This window comes from Saccostrea cucullata, unplaced genomic scaffold (assembly GCF_032062105.1).
Source record: "Saccostrea cucullata isolate Sc308-1 unplaced genomic scaffold, CSIRO_AGI_Scuc_v1 ctg10651, whole genome shotgun sequence".
NCBI lineage: Eukaryota > Metazoa > Mollusca > Bivalvia > Ostreida > Ostreidae > Saccostrea > Saccostrea cuccullata.
The window spans coordinates 1584-8127 of record NW_026922384.1 but is presented as its reverse complement, the minus strand read 5'-3'; the positions used below and the strand labels follow the sequence as shown (position 1 = coordinate 8127).

Here is a 6544-nt window from a genome sequence, read left to right as displayed (position 1 = left end):
AGGAAGGGGTGGGGGTGGTAGGGGTATTAAAAAATTGCTAAAAATCTACATTAAAATACCATTGTCTTGATAAAGGCACCTTTTAAATTTGTAACAGATATATTTTTATAAAAGCAATATGAAATTTTTTTTTTAAAATGTGTATTTGATAGTTTTGCTTCAGAGAAAAAGTAAAAGCGAGGGAGAGAGCTATTAACATTATTTAATTGTAAACATACGTTTTTTCAGGGTTAGGGTAAGGATATTATGTGAAACAAAATCTTGCTCTGCATTTTACAAAAAAATTCTGAGTTATGAAAAATAACAATTTTCAATACAAACAACAGAAGTTAAAACATTGTTTTATCATATTATAAAAAAGATCTAAATTTTTGTGTTAAAGTTTTATTTAATGCTTTACTACGAAGATTTGATTTACATTATCAGGTTGAGCAGTTACGTTCTCTGCAAACTTTTAATACAAAGAGATTATATATGTATTTTCACTGACCAGCCAAACTGATAATATATCATATACATATGCGAATATGTATGGGCATGTATGTGTATGTATAGATGTATGTGTGTATGTGTAATGCACTAATTTTCATCATTATCAATCACTTTTTAGTTTGCACATGCTTCTGATGTGCTTTTATATATTCATTTTAAGAATGTTTTGAAAACAGTATATTCTTATTCCCTTTTCACACGTGAGAGTTTAATTCTTGTAATGATTGTTTTTCCTTTGATTAAATTAGCTTCGCTAAACATATGTTCATTTGATGAGATAATCAATTATTATAGCAATCATTATCATTTAATACAAAATTCAAATATATTGCACTGCCTAACACATTTTTTTTTAAATTACCCCTTTGCATTAGCTCCGCTGTTCACGCAAAAAAAAATTATAAGCTAATTCTATCAATAAACCTTGCAACCTAGAGCAAGTGAAGCCTTCTTTGTCATCATACAATCCGACATGTTGGAGGCTTAAATATGTTATCTGTGTATATATTTTGTTCAAAAATCAAGGAAAAGTAAAGTGTAATCACTAAAAAAATACCAAATTTTATCAAATTCTTATGAAGCAATGAGGAAGTAATGTTGTTAATATTGATAAAATGACATCGTCATAATAACCTTACGGACGTTTTTTGTACAAATAAAATTTTAATTCAAAGCATAAGTTTAACTTCTGAATTGGCTGTCATGTGAACGCAATTTTAATTCGCCTTATTTTAATACCTCTTTAGTTCACTTCGCATTTTTTTACTGCGAATTAAACTTCCGTGTGAAAAATAGTTAAATCACAAGATTTTTTGACAAATTTCCAAAAATCTGCAACCGAACAGAAATTGAAAAAACTACGTGTACTTTATTTTTTAACGTTTTTTTTTATTTGACTAAATGCTTCGGGTAAAAATCGCATTGAAGATATATCATTTATAATAGCAATTATCATTTATAATACCAATTCTAAAGATATAATACTGTTTTAATACATTTCATTTAATTTGACCTCTGGGTTGATTCCAACTGTTAATAAAACAGATGAGCTTAATTTAATAGTTAAAAATATATATACGTGCAATCTATCAATTAACCTTGCAATCTACTCAATAATGAATAATATTATATATCATTATACAATTTGTAAAAGTGATAACATTTCTCATATGTTTGGTCGTAAAGAACTAGTTAATCTAAAGATGACATGAGATATTTAACAAAAATACAACAACTTTTAATACAATTTTAAGATACATGCGTGTTTTAGTTGAAATAAAATGGGGATTTTTTTTCCCATTTTCTTGTGGGTACCTCGCATACCTTAGAGATTGTTTTAATAGAAAATACGTTAGTTCAGTTAGAAGAATGTGATAGAAATAAATGATTTAATTCTGGTTATGACGAAGTATTTGATTGGATAAAAAGTACTTTATATCGTGAAAATTGGGTTGCTAACGTCACAATGGCTTACGACAAAAATGTTTTGATCCGCCTGTCGTTACATTTGAATTTTGTACATTTTGAAGTCATTTTTCAGGGCAACCATCTTTTTTCTCACATTAAATGAAAGATTGATTGATTTATATTGTTTTACGTCCCATTCGAAAATGTTTCACTCATATAGAGACGTCACCATATGACTGTGAAGAGATTTAAATTTTAACATTTACTCGGCACTCTGGGCCATTGAGCAGTGAAGAATCTTCATCGTGCGAACGCCGACCGTGACACGGGGCCTCAGTTTTAAAGATCTCATCTGAAGGTCCAGCAACTTTCACTTCAAAGTGCCTAGCGCATGGCAACGGAACAGTTGCTTCCCATTTTTTTATTGACTATGGTCAGTCGCAGCCGAGATTCGAAGTTATGACCTCCCGATCACGAAGCGAGCGCTCTACCGACTGAGCTATTGTGAAAGATATATTAAATGGAAGAGAATTTAATTAAAAGAAATGGAATTAAAAGTTAACTAATTTTGTACGTTATCAACTGCGTTGAAATAGCTTACGCTTTGTTATAAACCTCTTTATGGTTTATAAAGCGTAAACTGTCCCAAACAATTTTATACCGTATGAATTAGGTAGCTATTCAATTCATTCCTTAAATAACAAAAAAAAAAATTACCATTTCTTCTTTTTATTTAGAATTTCATGAGAATTTTGCTTTATATGATTGCAGAAATGTCAGCTAATAATGGGGTGCAATTGATAACCATAGAAATTTCGTCAGATTAACAAAAAACTTGATCTAAAAAATAGCTACAAAGATTTTGTAAATCAGAAATTCAAGCATCTTACTAATATGAACCTAAACCCCGTATTGATCAGCTGTAACAACTAAAATGTTTTTCAAGAGTTTCAAATAAAGATACACCTTCAAGAAGTATTGTCTTTTTTAATTCCTCAATGAAGCGCACGTATTCACAGTAAGTCAATTAAGTGATCAAAACCGCTCATAAATCCAAATCTTAAAAAAAAAAAACAACGATAACAAGTGACAATGAATTATCTTAACTACACACCACAGCAACCTTCGTAGCTGCTGTGAAACATATTGTATGAAGAAAAGCATCATGGGACACCATGGGAGCAACATATTGTAATAATTGGAGGGAATCTACAAAAAGATAACATCGTAATTAAATTTCATTGTATTTGATGGAGAGGTATGTGTAAGTTTAAAAGAACTTTGACATATACATCAATATATTGCAACGAAAAGGTAATATAAAGGAAAAAAGTGTTCCCTACGCATTATATCATAATTTTGCTTCACAGAGAAAGGTGCGCTTAAGCTGTTGAGGTGAGAACAATTATTCCTATTTGTTTGTTTAAATTATGTACGTAGTTAAATGCGAAAATATGAAATCAAGATATTACTTTACCTAAAACATATAGTGATAATTGTGTGGTACACAGGTAATATGATACAAAAAGAAAATTTTTCTTTAATGCTCAAAATATATTTTAAAACGTCTCAGATGTTTAATTCTTCACATGGAAGACGACATTTATTTACACATCATTTCGCAAGAGATATGGCTGATACAATGACCTTGTCAAGCAAATACAATCTGTCGTTATGACATTGTCAGGGCATCATTAACACATCGAATTGTTTAACCCTTTACCTGATCATGACAAAGGGCACACAGTGGTTGTAACTGGTCGACCGGGAATGCTCACAGATGGGAACACAAAGAATTCAACAAAATATATAGAAATTAAACATTATTCAACTCATAAGTCCTTTCAATAATATAAATGAGGTGAAGAGCAAATGCTTAGCTCCAAAACATTAAACCTGGGATAACAATCCCCAGTCGACAGATCACACCCACATTGGATTCTTTCTTATGATCGGGCAAAAGGTGAAATTCTTAAATAATTCAATATGCAAATAATGGCCAACAACATGTATATGATCGGTCAAACGGAAGAATCCGTAAATAATTCATCTGCAAATAATGGTCTAACATTCAGTATGAAATCATTCACCATTCAATTTGATTTTTTGTGTGAAATATGTACTATAAGTTGTTAAACCTTTCCCTAAACTTCCGTTTTGTCCCTCCCTAAGTTTGCAACAAATATTATGGAACTCTTGAGAAATTAACTTAGTTGAACATACACACATAACACTTTGAACAAAGAGGTTTTGTTTACATTTTGATTGGCTCACCCTAAGACAAAACTTTAGCTGGTTATTAGATCATTGCATGCCTTTTTTAATAATTATAATCGTCATGCAGGTAAAATCATAATCTGCCACCATCAGTATCAACTTACTTCGGCAATGATGTAAATGGATTATGCAAATGAATTATAAATATCTTAAGTAATCTTTAAAATAGTTATTAAAATGTTTCCTAAAGACAATTCAACGCTTATAAATAAAAAAAAAATTGCATTTTTAGGGTTTTTTTTTCAATTTCATTTTCTAACATGAATATTCTCTTTGTCAGATGAGGACTGGTGTCATGCTGTTTTCTGCTGTAATTCTGTCTCTTCTGGTCTTTACTTCTGTTGCCCAAGGCCAGACCTGTTTGAGTCACTGCGACTATAGCGACTGTTTAAGGGACTGTCAGGCTGACGGATACCTGAGTGCCATATGTAGATCATCAAGGAGTTGTCCTTCAAGTAGACCTGATGTCTGTCGCTGCCTATTCAAAAATTTCATTTAAAGGAAATCTACATTTCAAGGAACTACATGTTCGTATCTCTGATAAGAAATATGTAATAATGATGCAATAAAAAAGTGCGAATAAATGAGTCTCGATGGAGTTATTTAACAGATTCACTTTTGAGAAACATGTTTTGAGAACTCCTGGAATATTTAAAATCACAAAATTTCCCAAAACCCAATAAAATCAAAACTTTTCAACTCTTTATACAACCATTTCCCACGATAAATTAAAGTCAGGACTTTTTGATATCATTCATAGCTGCTTTTCCAGTAAAAAAGGAACCCAAAAATTTATTTACCTTGTCACTGATCATTTGCAAAATTATTTTGTTGAAATATTTTGTTTGTACACACAACTTATTTGACATTTAATAGACGCTTTAGTTTCTGATTTAGAATATTTGAATTTTTTTGAGACTAGGTCTTGAAACAATTTGTTGGAATTCCCACGGGTATCAATTGCGTCACGTTATTAGCAGACCTATTTTTGTATTCATTTGAAGCAAAATTTATTTAAAACCTTATACATGAGAAGAAGAAAAACACTCTCTGCAGCCTTCAACTTGACATTAAGATATATCGACGGCCTATAATCAAATAAAAGCTGTTATTTCCATTCATATGTCGACACGATATTTTCTAGTGAGCATGAAAAAAGGATACCACAGAGTCTGACATATCTGTTTCATGTTTGTATATCTTACCAGAAAAAGATGTTAATAGTAACCTAGTAACTAAGCTTTATGATAAACGTGATGACTTTACATTTTCAATCATCAATTTACCTTAGTTTGTAGCAATACACCCTTATCATATGGGGTTTATATCTATCAGTTCATTCGATATGCAAAAGCATGTTCTACGAATGAACAATTTCTAAAACGATGTAAGTTATTGACAAACAGGTTGATGAAACTCGAATATCAACAGTCTCGTTTAAAGTCACCATTTAGTACGTTATAATGTCGATACAATGACTTTGTCAGCAATAACTATCATTAAGTCAAATGTTGGCAATCGTTTTTCATACTACTTATAATACCATTATTAGCACACTGAATTGTCAGCAAATTTTTACATTATTTGCTGATCATTACAAGGAGCACACGACTGATGTGACTGTTCGGCAGGAGATGTTCACTCCTCCATGGTACCTGATCCCACCTCTGATGTTTTAGAGTTCTGTGTTTGCTCTGCTCCTGAACTGTATTGTTTGAATTGACTTTTGAGCTTAAATGCTGTTTGATATCTTCATATTTCATCTGATATTTTAAGTCATGCTTTGATTATCAATGATAACAACAGAATAATAACATTACGAAAAATATTAACTTTTTGTATATGCCTAAGAAAGGCTGAAAACTGCACACGGAAGAGTTCTTATTCTACTGAAGTCAGAACTTTTCATTGTGTAGTTATGTGCAACTAGAGTTATGTAAAGTTATGCATGATATATGTTAGGGATTTTGCATTAAATTAAACAACATAACATTGACACACTTGGATATACATGTACATGTATGTCTATCAATTTATTAGACCAACGCACGGTTTCTCATATTACCCGCAATAATTAGTTCCGAATGGAGTATAAAGAAATGATTTCTTTAATTTATACTTCATTGTAATAAAACATTATGTTAGGTGCACATAGTAGAAAGAAATTAAATTTTGACAAATTTATGATATACCTCTAGATTTAGATCATTTATACAATTTACGGGACGGGTAGCTCAGTCGGTAGAGCGCTCGCTTCGTAATCGAGAGGTCGTGAGTTCGAATCTCGGCCGCGACTGACCATAGTCAATAAAAAAATGGATATCACCTATTCATTCGACATGCGCTCGGCACTTAATTGATTTATTGA

At 31.3% G+C, this 6544-nt stretch overlaps 1 long non-coding RNA gene across 1 annotated transcript; it reads left to right on the top strand.

Moving 5' to 3' along the window:
* Positions 1 to 3255: 3255 nt before the first annotated feature.
* On the top strand, positions 3256 to 4756 carry LOC134261703 (uncharacterized). The gene is made up of 2 exons (XR_009990868.1): positions 3256 to 3294; positions 4457 to 4756. It is a non-coding gene; the product is annotated as an uncharacterized LOC134261703 (long non-coding RNA).
* The last annotated feature ends 1788 nt before the right edge of the window (positions 4757 to 6544 follow it).